Source organism: Sus scrofa, chromosome 3, assembly GCF_000003025.6.
Source record: "Sus scrofa isolate TJ Tabasco breed Duroc chromosome 3, Sscrofa11.1, whole genome shotgun sequence".
Classification (NCBI taxonomy): domain Eukaryota; kingdom Metazoa; phylum Chordata; class Mammalia; order Artiodactyla; family Suidae; genus Sus; species Sus scrofa.
Window position 1 is genome coordinate 121,526,933 of NC_010445.4, and position 12,147 is coordinate 121,539,079.

Sequence of the window (12,147 nt, forward strand, 5' to 3'; positions counted from 1 at the left end):
TGTCCCCAGCTCTGCCCCTGCGGCCTCTCCCCAACTCTGCAAGCCCCTTTACTGGCCTTGACCTCAGTTTCTGCACAGGCAAAGTGGGAATAACCACCTCCCTGCTCAGGGGTGATTAGGCAAATTGATTGAGCTCCTGGGTAACAATAACCCCTTCCATTCACGTGGTGTTTTATGGTTTGCATCACCCTGAGGCCCTTTATTCCAGTGAATCCTCCTTGCAACCTGTGGGGTGGGAATTAACGCTGCCTATTACAGATGAGGTCATGACTGCAGAAAAGTCAAATTCACCCACAGCTCAGAGGAGAGGGACAGGGAGCTACACGCATGCCCCTCACACACCTGCTCCAGAGGCTCTGAGCTTGATGCTCCCCGCCCTCCCCTACCCCACCCTCAACACCACCCCCCCCCCCCCCGCACTCCCATCACACTTTGCCAAGATGGCAGGTAGACCCGGCAACGCTGACACAGGTGAAGCTGGGGGATGGGAGAGGATCCCGAAGAATGGGCCAGGTTTGCTTAGGTTTATCCTGGGATCTCTTACCTAAATTGACTAGATTTGTTTTGTAATTTTGTAATTTTTTGTAACACAGGCCTTGTCACCATATTAACTCATTTACTCCTCACAGCAAACCAAAGTACTAGGTACTTTATCTGTATTTTTCCAACGTGGAAACTGAGACTTGCTGAGATGGCTAAGGGGCATAGCACTAAGAAGAGGATTTGGAATATGCACCCAGGCTTTTCATCAAGGGCCTGTGCTTTCAACCTGTGACACTAAAAAGATGTCATGTGAAGGGGACCAGGGTCATGGTCACATCCTCTGATTATAGCTATAAAGGCTATTGCACCAAGAAATCTGTCATAGAGCCACTAAGCAGAGGCAACATGGCTAAAACTTGGAAGGAACAGAATTTCATTTCAGTCCAGCAAATGACAGTCAGTATGACAGGACATGCTTCCTCAGTTCAAGGAACTCACAGTCCCTTGGGAAGAAGTGCAAACAGAATGACAAAGCTGTGTGATAACAGACATTCCCCCAGGGGGCACTGAGCGAGCCCAGTGCAGGAAGAAGGGCAGAACGGCAAGGGGGTTTGTGAGCCAAGCTTGAGGGAAGCTGATGACCAATCAGGTGGGGTATGGAGATGGAGAAGAGGCTCCACGGAGAGGTGATGACACCTCCCTACGGCCCTTGACCATTGACAGGATGACCAGCCATGCAGTGGAAGCACTAGCTGTCTGTGGGCTCCGTGTGAAAGACCAGAGAGCTGATGAAAGCTTCCTGTGTGCTTGGTCAGAACCACTTCTGCCTTGTACCACCTTTAGAGCCAGGCACCTAGCCCTCCCCTAGTCACACTCCTCCTCACAGGGCCAAGGCACATGCCCACTAGGAAAGAGCAGGAAGGAGCTGGTGCTAGGAGGACAAAAGGGTAGACCAAGGTGGGGGCCCCAATTGTGCTCTCGCTCTTGCCCCACAAATGCTAGGATGGCTTTCTTTTCCCTAACAACACTACAACATATTTGAGAAGACAGGAAGAGGCAGTTCATTTTCCTGAGGCCGTGGCCTACGTCTCTGTGAATTTCTTCTTTTATGGCTGGTAGCACTTGCCTTATAGATTGTGGTGTTCCTGTGCTAGGTGCATGTATATTTACGATTGTTATATCTTGTTCTTGGACTGATCCCTTGGTCATTATGTACCATCCTTTGTTGTCTGTTGTAAGAGTCTTTATTTCAAAGTTTATTTTTTCTGATATAGGTAGTGCTAGTCCAGCTTTCTTTTGATTCCCATTTGCATGGAATACTTTTTATACCCTGTCACTTTCAATCTGTATGTGTCTCTAGGTCTGAAGTGAGTCTTTTATAGACAGTATATATGGATCTTTTTTTGTATCCACTCAGCTAGTTTATATTTCGGTTGGAGCGTATAATTCATTTACATTTAAGGTAATTATTGATATGTATATTCTTATTGTCATTCTCTTAATTGCTTTGGATTTGTTTTTGTACCAGGTCACTAATCTAAGTGGCCATAGATAAATGGTGAGGCCTAGAAATAGGTGAATAATTGAGGAAGAGCTGGTTTGGGGACAGAGATGTTGAGTTCAGTTTGGACAAGCTGAGTGGAGACTTTGGAACATCTAGGAAGTAAATAATAAAGAGCTGAAAATATGGAACCTTTTGCTTAAATATCAAGAATAGTAAAAGTCATTGTCTCCTGTCTTAGTTACACATAGGAACCACTTGAGGAATTTGGAAAACTATTAATGCTTCAGTCCCATCCACAGAAAATCTGATTTAATTGGTCATGGTGTGGCTTGGGCATTAGAATTATTTTTCTATCATTTTGACCATATCTAAGCATACAATTTAATGGTATTAAGTACATTCACAATATTGTGCAACCATCACCAGTATTCACCACCAGAACTTTCTGTCGTCTCAAACTGAAACTCTGTACCCATTAAGCAATAAATCCCTAATATTCCCTTTCCCCCAGCCCCTGGTAAACTCTATTATACTTTGTCTATATGAATTTACCTATTCTAGGCAGCTCTATCCACCCCATATAAATGGAATCATACAGTACTTGTCTTTTGGTATCTGGCTTATTTCACTTAGCATAATGTTTTCAATGTTCATACACATTGGAACATGTGTCAGTATTTCCTTCCTTTTTCAGGCTGAAGAATATTTCATTGCATGTGTATTCTACATTTTGGCAAACATATACAATGCATATACTGCTTTCAATTCTTTGGGGTATCTACCTTAAGTGGAATTGCTGGATCGTGAGATAATTCTGTATTTCAACTTTTTCAGGGTCAGTCATACAGTTTTCAACAGCAGCTGTACCATTTTACATTCTCATCAGCAATGCATGAGGGTTCCAATTTCTCTACATCCTCACCAACACATGTTCTGTTTCTTTGCTTGTTTTTATAAGATTCATCCTATTAGGTGTGAAGTGATACCTCACTGTGATTTCAATTTGCATTTCCTTAATCTCGAGCATCTTCTGTGCTTATTGGCCATTTATAGGTCTTCTTTCAGGAAATGTTTATTCAAGACTTTTGTCTGTTTTTAATTGGGTTGTTTGGTTTGGGGGGGGCATTGCAATTTTTAAATCCCAGGTGTTTCTAATGTCCAGCAAGGTATGAGAACCTCTGTAAGATAACAAAGCCTAGGCTGCAGGGATGGGAACCACCAGCCCCTTCACTAGAGCAGAGTTTAGGACATGAATGGGGGAACGCATGCAGAGCCCTAAGGCTGAACCCATTAGGAAGTCTCAAGTAGGAGTTCCCGTCATGGAGCAGTGGTTAACGAATCTGACTAGGAACCATGAGGTTGCAGGTTTGATCCCTGCCCTAGCTCAGTGGGTTAAGGATCTGGTGTTGAGCTGTGGTGTGGGATGCAGACGTGGCTTGGATCCCACATTGCTATGGCTCTGGCGTAGGCCGGTGGCTACAGCTCCAGTTAGACCCTCCAGCCTGGGAACCTCTATATGCCACGGGAGTAGCCCTAGAAAAGGCAAAAAGACAAAAAAAAAAAGTCTTGAGGAGTTTTCAGGAGTTCACAGCAACTTTGGGGATGGCTGAGGGCAGAGTATGGGAGTCTTCCCTTTGCCCTCCTTCCTTGAATAGTTATGTGCTCCTCTCCCAAAAAATTTGTGTCTGAAAACCTTGCTACCCTCCAATCATCTAGGCCATTTAGACCCAATCAATGAGTTCTAGGCTGGACACCTTTAGGAAATACAGGCCAGCTGCTCATTTCCATTTTGAGGAATCCTACATGAAAGGAGGTCCATCATATCAACAGCAATCAACTTGTAATGGTAGTGGCCATGCGTTGTATGTATATCTTTTAAGTATGTAAGGCCAGAAACTGGTAGCAATTCTTCTCTAGGGATGTATTTTTCTTTGAATGAGTAGAAAATAGAATCGTGGAGGTGGGAAGGAAATGTGGTTTAATTTCATCTGTTTACCTTGACAGTATTTTCCTGGCTATGAAGGACAAAACTTCACACACTTTGGGAAAAAAAGGAGTGGACTCACCACTCTTCCAAGGGTACATCAAATTCAGGCTCAGTAATAATACAGACAAATGGCTCAAGTCTAGCAGGTTTTTGCAAAGACTTAACTTTCCATCAGTGCTATGAGTATGAAACACTGAACCGTGAAACAGAAGTCTGATATTCAAACCCCACTTCCACCACTTTTGAGGTGCATACATTTAAGCTTTAGTTTCTTTTCATTATGTGGAGATAATAATGCTTTCTCCATTACTGTAAAACATTGGAAACCAGGAAGAGCTACAGAAATACAAAGGGCCAAGGGAAGAAGGGATAAAATTACACCTAACACAGTGGATTTATAGAGAAGGTAGAGAGAATTTATGTACAAGATGTTTTGGGGGCTACCCTTTAAGGGTTTTCAAATTGTTTCAAATACATTCTATGAACCCCAAGCACCATATCTTTGGCATCATGTGGATATAGTGGGTTCAGAGATCAAAGAAGACTGTGTCTCTTCTCCAGGAGTTCACACATAATAAAAGAGACGTAATTGTAATGTTAGTAATACGTATTGAGGAGCCTGGGAAATCTCATCTATCATCTCTGTTTTATTTTTTGGCCATGCCTACAGCACGTTCGAGGGCCAGGGATAGAACCTGAGTCACAGCAGCGACTCGAGCCGCTGCAGTGACAAGGCCAGATCTTTAATCCACTGCACCACAGGAGAACTCCAATCATCTCTGTTTTAATGATGATGAACTTGAGACTCAGGAGGGTGCATGACTTTTAGGTAAACAAATCGCCAAACTCTCAAAGTAAACCGTGAGATGGTCAGTAGAAGAGGGTAGAGTATGGATTAAGAAAGCACACGAGAAGTTTCAATGAATTTTAACAAGATGGGTCACGGGAGGCTTTGTGGAAGGGACACCCTGTGAGCTGAGCCATAAAATATGGGTAGGAGAGAAAGGAATGGTTGGGGACAGAGCAGCTTCCAGACAGAGGGATCAGCAGGAGGAAAGGCACAGGGTGGGAGCATCTGCATCCTTCTACTGAACTGTATTGTTATGTGAACTCACAAATGCTGTGCTTTCTGGTATTTATAGCATCTTGCTTGTTTCCTTAAAGAAGGATCTGGAACGTAAATATCAACATCTAGCTGGCATTTTCAGTTCTTTGAGGTCATCTCCACCAGGGCTGCTTCTACAATGGTTCAGGTTGTGTCCTGCCCAAGAGGTGCCCTACTGGGGCCCCAGGGGGCTGATATCCAGCTGCGTCCCATTCCCCAAGCCCCGCTGGGCTGCCTCTGCCTGGAGAAGAGAGGAAGCCTTTCCTCTAATGCATGCAGAGGTGCCACAGAGGCTATTGGTAACACCGCAGATCAGAAGAACTGAGGAATCCACAGGATTCAAAACCATTTGCCTTTCTCAGATTCTAAATGTCAACTGATAACCCAAGACGGGCCCCCTTTGGGTAAGATAAAAAAAAAAAAGATAACCACCCCCATAAAACCAGGTGGTTCTTATTTCGTATGGACACAGTGTGAGTGCATGAAGTCATTGTTTGATCTCCTTTTGGTTTGGGGACATAATGCTAGCACTGAAGAAGACATAGCCAGTCACCAGGTTTGTTGGAAGACTCTTTCTTCTATCCACATCAGAGACAGAGTGACCAGAAGTCTACAACTATTGGAACCAGGAAAGATCTCAGACTTGACACAATCCAAAATTCTCATTTTACAAAGATATGGTACAGAGAAACCCATTCAATAATCCATCACTTTCTTCTTGCCTCCTCTGTGCAAAACCCATTCTAGAAGGTGTGGAACACACAAAGACAAGAGAGTCCCTTACTCCTAGCAAAAGAGATAAGACCCACGTACCCTTACTTACAGCACATAATAAAAAGTAATTAAGACCTAGCAAATGTTCAAAACAAACAGACCTCTTCATATGAATTTATGTGTATAGGGAAAAATTTAGAAAGATGTATGCCAGCATTTTAATAGTGCTTCTTTTTGAAGAGTGGGTTACTAATGATGTTTTTCTTTCTTTTTATATACTGTATGGTCTATTTTTTTCAGAGTGACCGTGGAGGGAGGAAGGCAGTTATCTTCATTTTTCAAATCCGAAAGAATATGGGGAAAGCCCTGGGTGAGGTGGTGGGGGGGGGGGGAGAAAACTCCGCAGAGGAGAGTGTGAAGGTTTTGTGGTGGTCCCTAGAGATCCATGAGCTCTGGACTTGGGGAGCTGAGGGGAGGGAAGAGAAAAAGCATGGGGTCAGCAAGCCTTGAGGTGAAGAAACTCTAAGTGGTGGCCTTGCCAAGCCAAGATCCAGGTCCTCAAAGGCCCAGGTCTGGACTCTCCCCACCACGTTCAGGAGTGCTGGGGAGGCCCCCACGGGAAGCAGATACAATAGTTACCAGTTACCGAGGTTGACGAGCACCATCCAGGACAACTGTGCATGGGTTATAAATGTTCATATAAGAGCAAATTCTTCCGAAGTCACATGGAACCCAATCATGTCCCTGTCCTCAGACCCCCTGGCAGGCTCCCCATTGCCTGGAGTTGGTCCTACCCAGCCCATCCACCTCACCTGCTGCTCCAGGATGCACGTGTGCCCTGAACACACTCCGTGCCTCCATGGGCTTCCATGCAGGCTTTCCCTCAACCCGCAACGCTCCTCTTGTCTTTCCCCACCAATCACCCATCCTTTAAGGCCACCCTGTGTTTCCTCTCCTTTATGGAAAGATGTTCCTGTACTTCCCACAGCCCCTTCTCTGAAAATGATGTCTTCACATCTCACCTCCCTTCCTTAGGGGATGGTCAGAGCCCTCTGCAGTGGGGATGCTTCTCCCCACTTGCCCACCTCATTCTCCCACACACGCTCCCCACTCCCCTGGAAGGGCCGAATGGAATGGCGGCGAGTTTTACATTTTGCAGTTAAGCCCTAGTTAAGGAAGGGCAAGTGTTACACAGGAGACTGGGGATCCTGGCATTCTGTACTTCGAAGAAGTCAAAACAAAATTGCGTTTCAACTCCAGAATGCAATCGGTGATCATGCGGCATGGTATCATTTTATGGGGCAGGGGGAATGGTGCTCAGCTGTGCATCTGTCGGGGGGACCCCCAAACTGCAGCCATTTTCCATCAGGATAGCTTTCAGGGCTCACTCTCCCAGGGCCTTCCCCACATCAGATTGATAATAAGAGTACCATCTGCATATTGAAGACTCTCATTCCCAAGCTCCGGGCCCTTTGTCCCTTCTCTTAATAATATGCAGATGTCATTAACATGACAGACCCTCTCCTCTTCAGGGGGCCTGGGACCGAGGAGGGGCTTCAGCTGGGCACTTGCGCCCCTTGAATGAGGATGTTCAGACTATAGAAACTGTTGCTCCCTGGGAGTCAACTGGGGGTTACCCCCAAAAGCTAAATCTATGTAATCACCTCTCCTAAAGATCCACTTGACCTGCCCCTGTTCCTTTTGTGAAAGAACACACCTTCCAATCCTGAGAGATGTCATCCATCTGTTCCCAACAGACTTGGCCAAGATGGCTTCACAACTGCCAATAAAAGGGAAACTCCACCATGGGAGTAGGGCATCTCACAAGACGTGTTAACGGCAGTATCATCACAGGGTCCTCAGCCCAGGGAACAAAGGTCCAAGTTCAGTTCTAGATGCCTGAACTTGCAGCTTCTCTAACGGAACAGAGGCTGCCTCCCCACAGAATCTTGGGGAGGATTTGATACCCCGTGTCCCCAGCTGTCTTGGGGACCAGCTCATCCCCAGGGATCTCCAAGAATGCCATTCCTTCACACCATGGGATTGTCTGGTCATCTAAAAATTACTCCCGGAGTTCCCATCATGGCACAGTGGTTAACGAATCCGACTAGGAACCATGAGGTTGCGGGTTCGATCCCTGCCCTTGCTCAGTGGGTTGACGATCTGGCGTTGCCGTGAGCTGTGGTGTAGGTCACCGACGTGGCTCAGATCCCGCATTGCTGTGGCTCTGGCATAGGCTGGCAGCTACAGCTCCGATTCAACCCCTAGCCTGGGAACCTCCATATGCCGCGGGAGTGGCCCCCCCAAAAAATGGCAAAAAAAAAAAAATTAAAAAAAGACAAAAAATAAAAATTGCTCCCTATGAATAGATAAACAAAGTCCTGCTGGACAGCACAGGCAACCCTATTCAATGCCCTGCAATAAACCATGATGAAAAGGCATAGGAAAAAGGAGTTATATACATGTACAACTGAATCACTTTGTTGTACAGCACAAGTTAGCACAACCTTGTAAATCAACCACACTTTAGTAAAATAATTTTATTTAAAAAATTGCTTCTTTTGGCTCCTTGCAAGGACATGAGGAATGAAGGAGACTCAAGAAGGCCAAAGACCAAAGCCAGCATCATGGTCACGCCTACAAAGCACTATCATTATTCCCGTTTCTACTGCCATTATTATGATCCTCCTTATTTAGAAGGAACCCCAGAGCGTGAGAGAGTAGAGCGGGCAGGCCAGTGGAATGTTGGTCCCTGGCCTTTGTATGGGCCCCACCACTTCACACTCACAGGCAACAGCATCCCAAAGGGAAAACAGATTTCTCAGGATACAGCCCCAAGATGACTTGCTCCTGGTCATTTAGCAGTGGTTCCAGAGCTCACATCCATGTGCCTTGACTCCAAGACAATGCTCTTTCCAGATTCTCCTTGCCTGCCAGGCCCTTTAAGTCTGCAGGGCTGGCGGAGCCCTTGGGGGTATGCTGTGGGGATCCCAGCCTCCACCTCCAGGCCTATACAGGTAGCCTTGGCAACTGGTCTGGTCACTTTCCAGTGAGAAAAAGCAAGCACTGAAGGGAGGGGTGCATAGGGGGACCCTCCACCCCAATTTGCCAGAGACCGAGTGTTTACCAGGCTGCGGGACTTTCAGTTTTAAATGTGGAACAGGCCAACTGGGTTGAGTCAGTCAGCCCAGGTAAAGAGGGAAAAAGAAACCACGTCCTCACAAAAGAACGTCTCCCCGTCAAGTGAAAATACTGTGAAGGGCAGTGAATATCCCCATAAGCATTTTCTGGTGGTTCCTACTCCAATTACCCAGCCTTCAGCACCCATGCCTCCGATGAAGCTGGGGCTTAATTTGTACCTGAGTTAAATGCTGTTTCTCGGCTCCAACGTCTTCATGTTGTGGTTCATCACAGGGGCAAGAAAAAAGTCCTTGTGAGGTTACCCGGCCAGTAGAACTCGCAGCCACGCACGACCCAGCAGCCTCCACACAGTCAGCCAAACGTAATGGAGGCTGGGACCGCAGTGACACACGGACACGTGCACATATATCACCCAGAGGGATTTCCAAGTAAGTCACGCACCAGGAGCAACCACCTCCTAGAGGTGTCACGTGAGATGCATTCACCACCCTCCCAGAAGTCTACCTTACAGACATCCCAGCAAACCTCCAACTTCATTATTTTAATGAGATGTGTGGGGAACAGGGTGTCCAAGAGAAAGATGGATTTTCCTTAAGACAGGCTATAAAATATGAGTTTAGGGATTTCAGACAAAGGACCGACGTGGGATGAAAAGGATTTACTTGCACACCCAAATGCACAGAGATCATTTACAACAGTGAACTCTGGTCTCAGCTCTGCCCTCTTCCTCAACAAAAATGCATCCAACTCTAGCTTGAGCATCTTCAAATCTCTAGCCTCAGCATCCCTTCCCTGTTTTTCTTGGCTGTGTCCCAAAGTGGCTACACCAGCCCAAGCGAAAATTCAATGAGTCCGTTGTCTGTTATCATTGTCTGTTTTCATTTGAGTAGCCCATTTCAATATCAGATTGCTCATCATTTTCTCTAGTTCCAAATGAGACCAGCCTGTGTAGACCCTCTAGCTGTCTTTGAACAATGAGTCCAGGCTTTTCATTGGTAATAATGATATAACGAACCTTTTGAGGCAGCCACCCATTCAAGGTACCGTGGATCAATCATGCGTACCATCTTTAAAGGCATTTTCCTACCTGGGAGAAACCTACTTAGAGATGAATCCAGAAAGCCAACAGTGAGGTGGGAGGCGCCCGCCAGTCAAGAGCTGACTGCGGCAGTCAGAGCTCACAGAAGCTTCTCGAACTTCCATCCCTTGAATACTCTATGACCTTCCTTCCTTATAAGAAACTTATGGGGTAGTGATTACTGTTGTTGTTTGAGAGCTGAAGAAAAGGAGGTTCAAAGGGAGGGGACCTGCCCTCAGCCACAGCGCTAAGGAAGGGCAGAGCCAGGATGTGCCACGCACCAGAGCTTCCTGGGGACTGGAGAATGTTCCCAAGCACTGCCAATATTTGTAAGGATTCACGGCTCCAACCATCCCTAAGGACCATGACTCTCCATCCTCAGAACTGAAAGGAGGCCTTGGCGATCACCAGCTCCTGTCCATCCTGCTTCCAGGTGAGACAAATCAGCAGCAGGTGCTTTCCTCCTGCGCCAAGGCTGCAGACACTGAAGAACTAAGCTAAGATCCAAGCCCAGGACTTCTGCCTCCAAACCAAGTAGTTTGATTCCCCAGGGCTGCCTCCCCGTCAACTAGGAGCATCATTTCATAGGGTGAAGGGGCTCCTCTTATGCTCCCCTCCAGGAAAGCGGTGGACAGGGGTCTGAGACACAAAATTCAACTGAGGCTTTGTGAAGGAAGATTCATCTCCTCCACGCCACCTCCCAGAAGCCTGCAAAAATTCTTGGGGCTGCCCGAAGGCAGAAGAAAGGCGATTTTTGCCTTGCCTCCTCAGACCACCTCTCACAGCAGCTCACCTGTGTTTATCCCAGGAGTACGTGCTGTGTGTGTTCTAACCGGCACCCACCAGGTGATAGATCTGTCTGCTTCAACCATAAAAAGGCTCTGTTACTTCTCCTGGTCAAAGGTTTCAGGATGAATGTCTCGTAGCATGATCCGCCAATATCAAAAGACATCAGGTAACCCTGGTCAGTGGCCTATGAAGAGATTTCCTTTACAAGTAAGGAAAACTAATAAACCATTGTGGAAGGCGTCGAGGTTCTGTGGCACTCGCATTCCTAGGCTCCGTCTGAAAATAGGCTTCAAAGCTCACATTCATTTGTTTCCAAGGTACCCGTTTTCAGGTTAAGCAGAGGCTTGTGAATTTGTTCTACCAGTAAATGTTTTTGAAAAATTCTTTGCCCTAGTAACACACTGAGGAGATGGAGAAAAGAAGGAGTCTGTCAACTAGAAATCAGATCATTTGACTGACTTAAATCGTACCCGCTATGCACCAGGCCAGGCGCTCTTCCTCATGCTGTAGGTTCGTTAGTTTCTGAAATTCCCCCACAAGCCCCCCGCCACCCCCACCCCCCGACGTGAATGGTGCCAGCATCCCCACTGCACGCGTGGAGAAACTGAACAACCCAGAGCTTGTGAGTGGGGGGATCGGCAGATTCAAACCAGGCTGTCTAACTTTAGAGCTGCACTCTTTTTTGTTGTTGTTGGTTTTTTTGGTTTTTTTTAGGGCCACACCCAAGGTGTATGGAGGTTCCCAGGCTAGCGGTCACATCAGAACTACAGCTGCCAGCCTGCACCACAGCCACAGCAACGTCAGATCCAAGCCACATCTGCGACCTACACCACAGCTCACAGAGACGCTGGATTCTTAACCCACTGAGTGAGGCCAGGCATCGAACCCGCGTCCTCATGGATGCTCTTTGGGTTCGTTACCCCTGAGCCATGACGGGAACTCCCAGATCTGCACTCTTAACTATTACATCCCCTGGCCGCCCTTCAAGAGAGTAAATAAGGAGGTGGTGGGGGACATTCGCCAATGTCCAGAGGGAGGTGAAGGAGGAAGAGCCTTAAATTGGGAAGACTCAGTGCCCAGGGCTCTTTCCACAGGCCCCGCCCCTACCAGCTCCCGGCAACCTTCCAGGCCATTCTACTCAAAATTGCAACCCTCTTCCCTCCTACTGGACCTCCCTGGATTCCTCCATCCTGTTCTACTTAACCTTCATAGCATTCACCACCTTAGTCAAGGCTCGTTAATTTCGTCGCTTATTATGTTTCCTTTTATTGTTGTCACTCTTTCCTAACCAATAAACTCCCTAAAGCACAGCTTTGGGGGAGTCTCATCTCTCTCTTTTTTTTTTT